Below are 12,004 nucleotides of genomic sequence, written 5' to 3'. Positions count from 1 at the left end.
TGTTTTTGTGGCTTCTTAGATGTGGGACCCTTCTCTGAGTCCCAGTTTCCACATCAAGAAAAACATAATATTTGCATTCTATACCTCATAGCGCTGTCATGAGAGATGGGCTTTGCATACTATTAAATGTTATATAAATGTGAGCTCTGATTATTTATTTATAGAGTGGTGTAAGTGAAGGGCTTTCATCTGCTTGCTAATGTAGATGAAATTTGAACAAAGGCGACATCCAAGAACCTGGGTCCCCTCAGTCATCCTCACGTCAGGGGCGGGGGTCTCCTTTCTACCCTAATTAAAAATTCAATAGCCTGGACAGGTAGTTCATCAATATTTCACCTTGCACGTTCCCCCCAGGAGAAGACTGTGAAACTCTTGGTGAGCTAAGTCTGTCTGTGAAGACCCCGAGGACTTGATGCTCTTGTCTAAATGGGTCATAGGGATCTGTTGACAGGTGTGTGATGGGTAGTCTTGAGGGTGAGTGGAGGGGGGTTGACAAGGAGTCTTGGCTCCAGGGGGTGGAGAGGAAGGAATTTCCCAGTCATTGGATGGAGGGGATCACACATAATAGGAGATTGAGACTCAGCTATCTGCATATCCATGTCATGGTTGAGTAAGTGAGTGAGGCTCTTTGAGGCTCAGAGCTCCTAAATGACAGGGCAGAGAAAAAGCAAAGCATTCACTAAATAATAAATAAGTAAATACTCATGAAATAAAAATGGCGTAACCCTGCACATCCATCCCCTACACGCTCTTGGTCATCCTAGGCCAGACTACTTATTTTTGTTCCTGTCATAGTGGTCAAAAGGTTAATGACCACATATGGGACAGGGTTACAGTAGGGAGGCAAGGAGGTCAAAGCTAAGGAATAGTTACCAGGGGATAGATAAATCACTCAGGACAAAAAAGAGAAGTGAGATGAGCCCACCATCCAGAACTGTAGAATAGGTTATATACATATATATGTGTGAAGCTCAGATGGATCTGGTCAAAAATGATAGTGGGGCATAGTGCAAAGGTCCCTGAGTTTGGAGTCAAGTCCTCATTCTGCTTCTTAAGCTGTGTAATCTTGGACATATCACCTCATTTCTTTGGGCCTTAGTTTCCTACTCTGAAAAAATGCAAAGTGCAGACATGATCATCCCAATTTTAAAGAGGAAGAAACTGAGGTTCTGAAAATTTGAGTGACTTGCCCAAGGTCACACCTTTAGTGAGTAGCTGAGCCTGGACATGAACCTAGGTCTCTTAATAAACTTCTTGATATATGAGACTCATGCTTTCCCTTCAAAACTGGAATAGGATGTCTCAGGAAGTAGTGGCTTCCCCCCTCAAAAGAAATCTTAAAGCAAAGGCTGGATGACCATTCATTACGTACGTTGTAGATGGCCTCTCAGGTCGCTTCTAACTCTGAAGTTCTATGACTTTGTGACTTGACTACCTCTAAAGTCCTTGCCAGCTTTAAATTTCTGATCTCGAGTCAGGTTACCATGGTGTTCTTTTAAAACTGTTGGGATGCACTAGTTGTATTTCCTCTTGACCCTGCTGACAGTGGCCGGCTGGGATTGAACTCTTTTATGTATTGTTCAGGTGCTGATAGACTTGAAAGAGATTTTGGGAGAGCTCACTTGACATTTACCCATTATTGTCTGAAAGTCACCCTCAAATCATAGGCTTTGTTAATGCTTCACTCAGACATTTTTGCTCTTAGGAAGAAGCGAAGTGACTGGATGTACTGTCTGAGGTGCTCTGGGATAGATACATATTTTTCTTATAACTGTAGTAGCCAGGCCCCCTTCACATGTGAGTGCCCAGAAAGTGATGCCATTATCAAGGCCCTCTATGTATCACCTGTTCAAAACCATAGCTCATTAATAGTGACACACTTACTGACTTTTATCAGCCAAATAGAGGAAACATCAGGATAAGAGTTCTTAGCCTTTTTTTTCTTTTTTGGTCATGGGCCCTTTTGCCAGTTTGACGTAAAATATAATACATAAGATCACGTAAGAAATGAATTCTATTAAAATCTATTTATATCTTGAAATATTGTGCCAACTACTGAAATATTATATAATATTAACTACATTGAAACATAATCAAAATATTTAAAGACATTTAATCAAACAGCATAGCAGCCTGAATTAGAAGAAAAGATCCGTGGACAGGTAGGTTGCTACATCTGTGAAGGAGGGCAAATTCACAAAGAATCCATTGAAACAGGGAATCCACATATAGAGAACACAACACACATGACCAGGGAATACACAGGGGCAACACACACATTGGAAATTTCTCTTTCCAGGGCAACTCATGCCTCCAATGCTGTGTAATCGATGGACGCTGGTCATATCTTTGCCCTATGTCACCTCTAATGTTAAATCTTTGGTCTCCATTGGTCATTGCGTTTTCCATATTGTGACTCCTCTCTCTCTTTACTTTGGTATCTTTTGGGCTGGTCTCATAATTGTTAAGCTGTTTTCTGCCATTATCTATTAGGTCTTAAAATATTCAATCTCTTTTGGACTCCTGTGGTTTTTTTTTTTTTACCATCTGATGGGATACAGTGGGTAGTAAGCCCTTCCTTGACAAAGGAAAGGCTGAAGTTATTTTAGTGCTTAACTTAGGGCTGGGAGCCTTATACTAACCAGTAGAGTCTAGAAGTCTTTATATTGTCTTTCATATTTTTATTCTGGTGTTGATCCCCCCAAAAGTATTGGGCCCCCAAAAGTAAATGGACTTGAGATTAGAAAATTCCATTGAACTCCTGTTAAATCTCTTATTGTTAGACTGTGTCCCCATAATGCTTTTGGGAGATTGCACCTTCAACTCATCCCTCACCTTCATCCTAGGAGCTGTGTGAGGGATGGGATCACCTCCCACCATGTTTCTGTTTGACGTGCAAATGAACCTAGGGGCAGCAGCAAAATCATTGTTCTTTTTGGTACTAGTTCAATGTAAGCCTCAAGGTTATCCCTGTTTATCCTTTATGCAGCAGCAGCAACGACAATAATCACATGGATAGGGATCTTGAGTGAGGAAGATCTGAGTTCAAATCCAACCACCTATAAGCTGTATGATCCTGGGCAAGTCACTTTATCACCATCTGCCTCATTTTTCTCATTTGTAAAATGGGAATAATAAAAGTACCTCTCTCCCAAGGTTGTTGGGAGAATAAAATGAGATAATATTTGTAAAATATTTTTCAAATCTTAAATGGCCATATACATACTAGATATGATGAAGATGATTCATAATTTACATGATACTTTTTCCACAATAACACTGTGGGAAAAAGGTTCAGGGAGATTCAGTGAGTTATCCAAGGTCATGCAGACACTAAGTGGGTAACCTAATTTTCTTTGCTTCATGTGACTAAAATCAACGTTCTGTCCTGATTTTGGCTTCTCTAACCTTGCTTTTTTATGTTCTCCCATATTTATGCTTTTTCTGATCTCCTTTATTTCTGCGGAGGATGCCACAACTCTTCTATTCACTTTGGCTACCACCTTGAGTCATTTCTTACCTCTTCACTCTTCTTTAGTCTCTGCAGCCAAGCCATTGCCAAGTCTTATCATTTCTTTCTCCTCAATACCTGTCTTTTATCCACCCATTCTCTCCTCTAACAGGGCCACTGCTCTCAGGTACACATCACCTGCCTCCCACCTGGGTTATTGTAATAGCTTCCTAATCCATGTCTCTGCTTCCAATCTCTTGTTCATCTTCCAAACATTTACCAAAGTAATCTTTCTAAGGTTTGTGGCCAATTATGTCACTGTCATCCCCAAAACCCCAGAGATTATTTAGTTTAACACTAAAGAGAGAAAGGGGCAGCTTGGTGGTACAGCGGATAGAAGACAGGCCCTGGTATCAGGAGGACCTGAGTTCCAATCCAGCCTCAGACACCTACTGTGTGACCCTGGGCCAGTGGTTACCTACAAAAAAACAAACAAGAAAATAAATGAACACTGAAGAGAAGAAGAAACTGAGGCTTAGAGAAGTTAAGTGAATTATTTAAGGTCATAAAAGCAATAAGTAGCAGGACCAGAATTTGTCCTGAGTCAGTGTCAGCAAGGAGAACTGAATCTGGAGTGAGGACCTGCTGGGTGACCTGGAATGAGGCACATAACCTCTCTGGGCTTCAGGTTTCTCACCTGTAAAATGAGACAGTTGAAGAAAATGGCTGCTGATGCCTCTTCCAGGTCCAAATCCTGTGACCAGATTCTGTATTCTTTATGTACACTGAACATACATAATAGCTCTTATGCAATATGGGAGATACTTATAACATGGTATCATGGGAAGAATCCTGGAAGGACTGGGTTTGAGTTGCTATGGGCAGTTGGGGGAGGGTGAGAGAGAGACAGACAGACACACAGAGAGAGAGAGAGAGAGAGACAGAGACAGAGACAGAAAGACAAAGGGACAGAGAGAGACAGAGACAGAGAGAAAGACAGAGACAGGAGAGAGACAGAGAAAGAGGAGAGAGACAGAGACAGAGAGAGAGAAAAAGACAGAGACAGAGGTAGAGAGAGACAGAGACAGAGACAGGAGAGAGACAGAGACAGAGAGAGAAAGACACAGATAGAGATAGAGAGGAGAGAGACAGAGAGATTTACCTTTTCATGAATAAGAATGCTTTCTATACTATCCTATCATTCATCCTTTTCTTGAAGACTTCCAGGAAGAGAAATCCATAAATCTGGAATTAGAAAATCCTCATTCTAATCCTGGCTCTGTTTTTTACCTCCTGAGTGACCCTAGACAAATCACTTCCTTTCTCTGGGTTTTCGTTTCCCCCTCCCTCAAACAAGGGGATCAGGCCAGCTGACCTCTACCATCCCTTCCCCCTTTAAATCCTATGATCCTGTAATACTTACTAGGTATTGTGACTGTGCCAAGTCAGCCAGCCCTGTGGAACCTCGATTTCCTCGTATTTAAAATGAGAATGATACTCTTTGTGCTTCTTCAGGGGATTGTTAGTGGTGTTAGATAAGATGATGTACATGAGAGTCCTCAGCAAGAGGTGAAGTGCTTTGCAAAGGTAGGTTATCATGGTGATATTAACCATTGTCTTGAGCTGGTGTTGCCTCAGGCCAGTGGGAAATTGGCCAAATAGTTCTGTGCCTGGTGCAAAAATGAGAGTGCAAAAAAGTGAGAGGTTCTTTGTCCTCAAATGAGCAAAGCCAGACCTACCTTTAGTTTATTTTGCTCCCCTGTGACAGAATCATTTTCCATGTTGTGTACATGCAGTAGAATATAAGCTCCTAGAGGTGAAGGACTGTTTCATTTTTGTATCCTGTGTGCCTAGTCCTGTGCTTTGCACTTAGTAAGGGCTTGATAAATGCTTGTTGAATTAACGTGAATCATTGTACCTATGCATTTACTTTTCTTTTCTCTCCTACTTGTTTGTAAGCTTCTAAGGTCAGCGATGGTGTCTTACTTGTCATTATCTCCAACAGTAATTTTGTATCTAGTCAGTATTTAATAAGTGTTTGTTGAGTGAAAGAATGAATGAATGAAGGAAGGAGGGAAGAAGGAATGGGTCTGCAGAGCTCACTCCCAGTGACACAGTCTCTGCATTCTTGTTTGCAGGTTGCAGTGCTCTTGGAGATCAGCCACTTTGGAGAAAGAGCCAAGATAACAGGTGAGAGTTAGAGGTGCTGTTTCCCAGAAGCCCATCATAACTTGGAGTAATTCCAAGTTTGCTTTGTAAAAACCTCACTCATTCTATACTCATGCTCTCATTCTTTGCTTGAGCAAACCAGCTGTTGCTAAAAAAACTTGGTCAAGATTGCTGGAAGAATCATAGAAGATGAGTTTTCTTGGGGGTGGGCTTGGATTTGGCCTTAGTGGCTACCACTCTGGGTATGATTTGGGGGTAGTTTAAAATATCTTCCCCTTCTCCCAGCCCTCTGCTGGCTTGTTACCCTGCCCCAAATCCTACCATTAGAGTCACTCTTTTGGGTTAAGGCACTGCAGGCTTCTGCAAATAGGTTATCTGGGATGGGTAATGTCATACCATCATTACCCATTTACACTCTGGTAAGGATCAATTTATCAGATTATCTGTAGCAGAGAGCGAGGAGAATGGGAATGGAACCCAGGATAGGTAAGTTTTGACTTCGTGGTGGTATGTGGATGGGAGGCCTGTTGCAGAAGGGAAGGGAGGGAGTGAGCTCTGACTTTGGGCAATAGAGATTCATTCATATCAGTCTGACTGAACCGTTTTTGGTGAGGACCTAATGATGAACATTTTTTCTCAAGTATTGGATGGGCAATCTTCCCTGCAATATCTGTCAAGCAGGCCTTCTCGATTTCCTGTGAGTCTCTGGAGCCCATAGACATTGCATTATTTATCCTCATTGAAAATCCTCCTTGCTGTCAACAGCCAAGTTCCTCACATTCCCTTTAAGAGACTTAAAGGCAGAACAGAGTGGAAACTTTTTTTTTTTTTTTTTTGCTGTGCTGTTTCTTAGGCTAGCTTTCTGGGCATCTTAGGAATCAAGTGTGGAAAGTAATTGGGGTGGATGGTCTTTCACTTTAAATTTCTAAATTTTAGATTATTATTTAAGAAATATGACATTGTTAACTTTCCAGTTGGAAATCTTTAAGAGATGCAGTGGGAAGGTTTTCTAAAATCACAAAATTGCTGGACAGCACCTTTGATCGACTAATCCAACCCCCGCATTTCTGAGAGCAGGAAATGAGAAGCTGGAAAAGGTGAATCACTTTCTCTAAATCCCTAAATAGAGTCCTGGGATTGGAGTCCTCATTGTGGCCCTGTTGCTAAGTCCCTGTGTAACCCTGGGCAAACCACTTCATTTCTTTGAATTTGTCTCTTCCTTCATTGTAAAATTTGGAGGTTGGATTGGTGAATCTGTCAGGTCCCCTAGGATGCTGTGATCTAGAGGAAGAGTCAAAATATGGCTTTGATCTCTGTACCAGAATTACTAACTGCGACTCCCATGTTCTGGGTCTGTCCCAGATAATGAAGTAGGGCTTCTCTTGCGCTTAGTGGGCACCTAATATGTATTTGTTAAACTGAATTACCAAAGTAGGTTTTATTGAAGTCAGTAGGTTTTATTGAGGTCATCTGCATAAGAGGGGTCAAATATGGCGCACTGTGGCAGTAATAGAAAACTCCTCAACAGATTAAAATGTAATTGGGAGTTAGTTAACAAAATAAATAAAAATACAATTTTGTTGTGGTTCAATTGTGTCTGACTCTTTGTGGCCTCATTGATGATACTGTTTGTGGGATTTTCTTGGCGAAGATACTCAAATGGTTTGGTATTTCCTTTTCCAGTGGATTAAAGCAAACAGAAGTTAAGTGACTCGTCTAGGGTCACACAACTAGTAGGTGTCAGAGGTAGGATTTGAATTCAGGTCTTCCTGACTTAAGGCCCAGTACTCTAACCATGAGCCACCTAGCTGCCTCCTAAAGATACAATAGAATGTAGATAATGTTAATACATGGTTTTGTAAGTCAATATCCAGCTGCACTTCCCATTTTCTATTTGACTTTGATGCCACTATTAAATGATTCACACCAACAGCTCAGGTCTGGGAGATGAGGGATGATTGAGAAGGTGGGAGCTTATCCCTAGGAGGTTCTGCACCAACATAGAGGGAACCATATACAGCAAGAAGAACTCAGAATTTGGAGCCATAGGATTGGTGCTCGGGTTCAAACTGCTCATTGTTATCTCTTTTTCTGCAAGTGACTGTATTTTCCTGAGCCTCAGTTTCCTTCTCTGTTAAATAAGGGGGTTGGACTAGATGACTTCTGAGTTCCTTTCTAGCTTTAAATCTGTGGCCATCCAGCCTCTGTTTGAAGCCCTTAAGGGATGGCAAGCTTACTACCTGTCTAGGTGGCTTATTCCACTTGGGTAATTAATTTTTAGGAAGTTTTTCCTGACAATGGCCAGTGTGTTCTTTCCACTGTACTGGGCAGAGGGGGAGCAGGTAAGGCTCTCACTGTTTATTAACCTTTTGGGGCTTCACGAGGTTATTCCCCTAATAGGGTGACAGACCCATGCTCTGAGTTTCGCTAGTCTGATCAAACCTTTGAGATTTTGTGCTGCACAGGCATGGCCTTGGTGACCTCACCAGTAGGGTCAAGCATTGGGGGACAGTAATAAGGACTAGACCTGGATTTCATTGGTATGGAGACCCCATCCACCTATGCAGCTCACCTCCTGATCTGCAAAGGTTAAGCTACTCTTCCAAGATCACACAGCTGCTAAGTAAAGGCAAGGCTGTCTGCCCGGGAGCCATGTCCTCATCACACTGCTGGGTGACTAAGGAAGAAATCATGAAGCGATGGGAGGAATTTCTATACTGGGAGAAACTGTCAAGATTTTATAGGGAGTTTCCATGTAAAATACTTACTGAAGATAAAAATATCTCCCTGAAGACACATCGAGGAGCTCTTGCTATCACCCTACGCATATCTCTGACTTTTCAAAGTGCTATCTCATCTCCCATCTTACTGGATTGTCCCTCCCAACAACTTGGTGGAGGAGGCAGGGCAGGGATTCTCATTCCTATTTGACAGCAAAAAGAAAGGAGAGTGCAGAGAGTGGAGGTGATTTTCCCAAGGTCAGACAGCCAGAAGTGGCAGAGCTGGGACTGAACTTTGAGTCTCTTGTACCTTCTGAACTTTGCTCCCTCTGCTTCTGGCTATGTCTCCCAGATTCATCTCAGCCTGTCGGCTGGCTGACAGAGCTCTCTCTGGGGTACAGTGATTCAGCTTAGAGTAAATATCTTTGCCAGGTACTTTGTGGGGTCTCCCCATCTCATAGGTAGTGACTCATATTAGAAAGGTTGTCTGCAGCAAGGTGGTTATGAGAAAAAAAGACCTGAGGTTCAGATCCAATGAATTCCACAGGGTATTCTTAGTGAAGAGGAATTAGCCTTTTTTAGCTTGGTCACTGAACATAGAACTGGGATCTATATGTGGAAGAAACAGGAATTAAGACTTTGGCTCAATTTAAGAAAGACATTTTTTATTAGTAGAGCTACTCAAAAAAGGAAGTTTAATTATAATTATGGCTTAAAGTAGCATTACCATCTGGGGTCATTTTCCCCTACTAACTTGTATTTAGTCCTCCAGAGAGACAGCTGATATATCAGGTAACCAATGTGCTTCTATTAATGTTCATTGAGTAGATTCAATGAAGTCTTAAAGGTATTTAGTCAAATGGAATAGCAAGAGTAGTAGCTACAAATCTTGCTTATAAAGCTAAGTTATGCTCTTATCAATACCCACAATGTCTGAGAAGGAGTCTGGGCACAAAATGAAAGCACACTCAGATTGAGGCACATGTATAGTGAACCCTTGTAGCTGAAGCAACTCAGAACTCCAAAACTGCAGAGTCCCAATGCCCTTTCTGCCTCTGTAACTGTGGGTCCCCAATGTCTTTTCATTTCTTTAAACCATAATACACCAATTCACTACTGGGCATAGTATCAGAGCTAGGTGGGTGGTTGTGCTGATAGGCTGAACTGGTCTGGGCTAACTCCTTATAGGGTGCAGCATCTCATTTGGAAAGGTTGATATATTGGACTCCTACAAGTGGCCACTTTGCTATTAGAGATAGCCTATGCCTCCACTCAATTAGGCTTACTCCTTTATAAAAGCTGTATTCTCCAACACTTTTTATGTCAAACTCAGCTATGGCCCTGCTAGTAAAGACTCTTGGCTTAGGTTTAGCAGAAACCATTCTATTTTTTTATTGCCTTGGATGAGCCCAAAGGTTTTCTTTTTTCCTTTTCAGGAAGCAGGTCACAGTACAGAAAACTATATCTTCTTTTCTTGATTCTTCCTGACTCAAGGCTATGAGAGATCTCTCTTTAATTTATGGTGACTACCCAGGACATTTTCTAAGTCTTTATCTTGTAGACTATGGTCATTTGCCTAATGTTCACCAAATAGCTTTGGAATTTGGCATTCCCCAGTTATTTAACTCTTAATTCTCTCTTTTTGCCCTATGCAAATGAGTGACCGGTAAACAAGGTACCTAGGCAATCTATGTTCTGGTTGCAAGTTATTTTCTCTGCTGTTTTCCTGACTTTGCAAATCAGCTACTTAAAGACTCACATTATATCTATTCCTTCTCCTTAGGACCTACAAATCTGTCAAAGTCTGAAAGATGCACCTCCTTAAATTTATATACTACTTCAAGATTTGGGAAATGGGCTGCCTTGGGAGATAGCAAGTTCCCCCCACTGGAAGAGACTGACTGAATGCCATAGAGAGAATTCTTGCCTCATACATATGGGCTGGCTTCTGAGTTTTGTTTTTTTTAAAAAGATTTTTTAAAAGTTTTTTTAAAAAGTTAAAAATTTTTTAAAAGTTATCAGTAGTGTGGCACAGTGGAAAAATCATAGGCTCTGATGTCAGAGAATCTGGGTTCAAATCCTGCCTCTTCAATTTACTACCTGAGTGTCCTTGGTCACTTAACCCTGATGAACCTCATTTTCCTCACCTGAAAAATAAGGGGTTTGGAACAGATGGCCTCTGAAGTACCTTCAAGTTCAATATCTCTGATCTTCTCATTCTAATACTTCCTCCTAGTACATCTCTCAGCCATCCCCCAAATTAGATTGGACTGCCATCTGCCCTTCTGCTTGTGGACCCTTGAGTCTACTTTCCCTCTCCCCAATGTTCCTTTTCTAATCAGTTTCCTCATCTTGTCTATTGGAGATAGCTGGGTGTTGCGTGGACAGGGCACTGGGCCTGAAGTCTGGAAAAGCTGAGTTCAAATAAAACCTCAGATACTTACTAGTTTTGTGACCCTGGGCAAGACACTTAACCTCTGACTGCCTCAGTTCCCTCAGATATGAAATGGGGGTCTTGATAAGTGGGTGACTTGTCCAAGGTCACATAGGTATTAAGCATCAGAGGTGAGATTTGAACTCCAGAACCAGCATTCTTTCTACTATGGCAAGACTCAAACCCAGGTCTTCCTGACTCTAGGACTGGCATTCTATTCACTATGCCATACTACCTTTTAAAATTGCCTGTGTAATCACATGACAAAGACTAACCGCAGAGACAGCATAGAAAAGAGCTGGGGAAGTTGGTATTGTCTTCACTGGTGACAGACAGGTTCATTTGGCAGAAAAGAATTTTACTCAGTTCTGAGCTTTGCCCTGGGGATCAGGAAGGATTGATGGGGACCTGAACACATTTGTAGCTGAGCTGTACAAGATGAATAAAAGTCATCTGGGTAAATGTTTAAAAAACCCTGCGTCATCGTTGGTACAGGACAACACATTAATTTTTTTGTGATTTTTTCCCCCTCTGCTGTATCTCATCAGGTTTTGATAGCTTTCAAGTACGGTTATAGCAACCAAACCAGCCCATCTTTTATTCTAATATCTGTCTACTCAGAGAGCTATTGTGATATAGCGAAGAAATGCTCAACCAGGAAGAGGGAAGCTCTGGGTTCAAATGGACCCCTCTAATACTTACTAGATGTGTGCCTATGAATAAGCTACTGTGCTTTAGAAAATCACCTTGGCAGCTGAGTGGATAATGGATTGAAATATGGAGACCACTTAGAAGACTCTTGCAGTAGTCTGGGTGAGAAATGAGAGCCTTAACTAGAGTTAAGACTGTGTAAGTGGAAAGAAGGGATGTATATAGGAAATGTTGCATCCTTATCATAGGTTTGTAAGGAGGATCAAAGGAGATATTGTATGTAAAGCACTTTGAAAAACTTAAAATGATATGTAAATGATGTTATTTCCTTATTTTTTTTTAATGTGATTCAGTTAGAAATAGTTGTAAAATGAATCACCAACCTATTCTTTAAAAATATTTAATGTTCTGGCAAATATTACACAGGTGGATAAAAAAATTGCTTTTTTATAGTTGAATAAAGTGCTAGGTTATAAGAACATCCTCTGGAGGCTCATTACAAACATCCTTAGTACAATTCCAGTAGTAGACAGAACAACAGGGATAATATGTACCTTGTTCTGGTCCCACATGATTTTA

The 12,004-nt window shown here is 41.3% G+C and overlaps 1 protein-coding gene across 1 annotated transcript in view; it reads left to right on the top strand.

Annotated features, from left to right (window-relative positions):
- ATP2B2 (ATPase plasma membrane Ca2+ transporting 2) overlaps window positions 1–12,004 on the top strand; it is a 666,717-nt gene that overhangs the window by 96,689 nt on the left and 558,024 nt on the right. Inside the window, exon 2 of the mRNA XM_072598490.1 lies at window positions 5,590–5,641. The gene's annotated coding sequence lies outside the window, so the exon portion shown is untranslated. The remainder of the gene's footprint in view (window positions 1–5,589; window positions 5,642–12,004) is intronic.

Source organism: Notamacropus eugenii, chromosome 3 (assembly GCF_028372415.1).
Source record: "Notamacropus eugenii isolate mMacEug1 chromosome 3, mMacEug1.pri_v2, whole genome shotgun sequence".
NCBI lineage: Eukaryota > Metazoa > Chordata > Mammalia > Diprotodontia > Macropodidae > Notamacropus > Notamacropus eugenii.
Note: the sequence above shows the minus strand (reverse complement) of the source record. Positions and strands in the feature narration are given on the sequence as shown.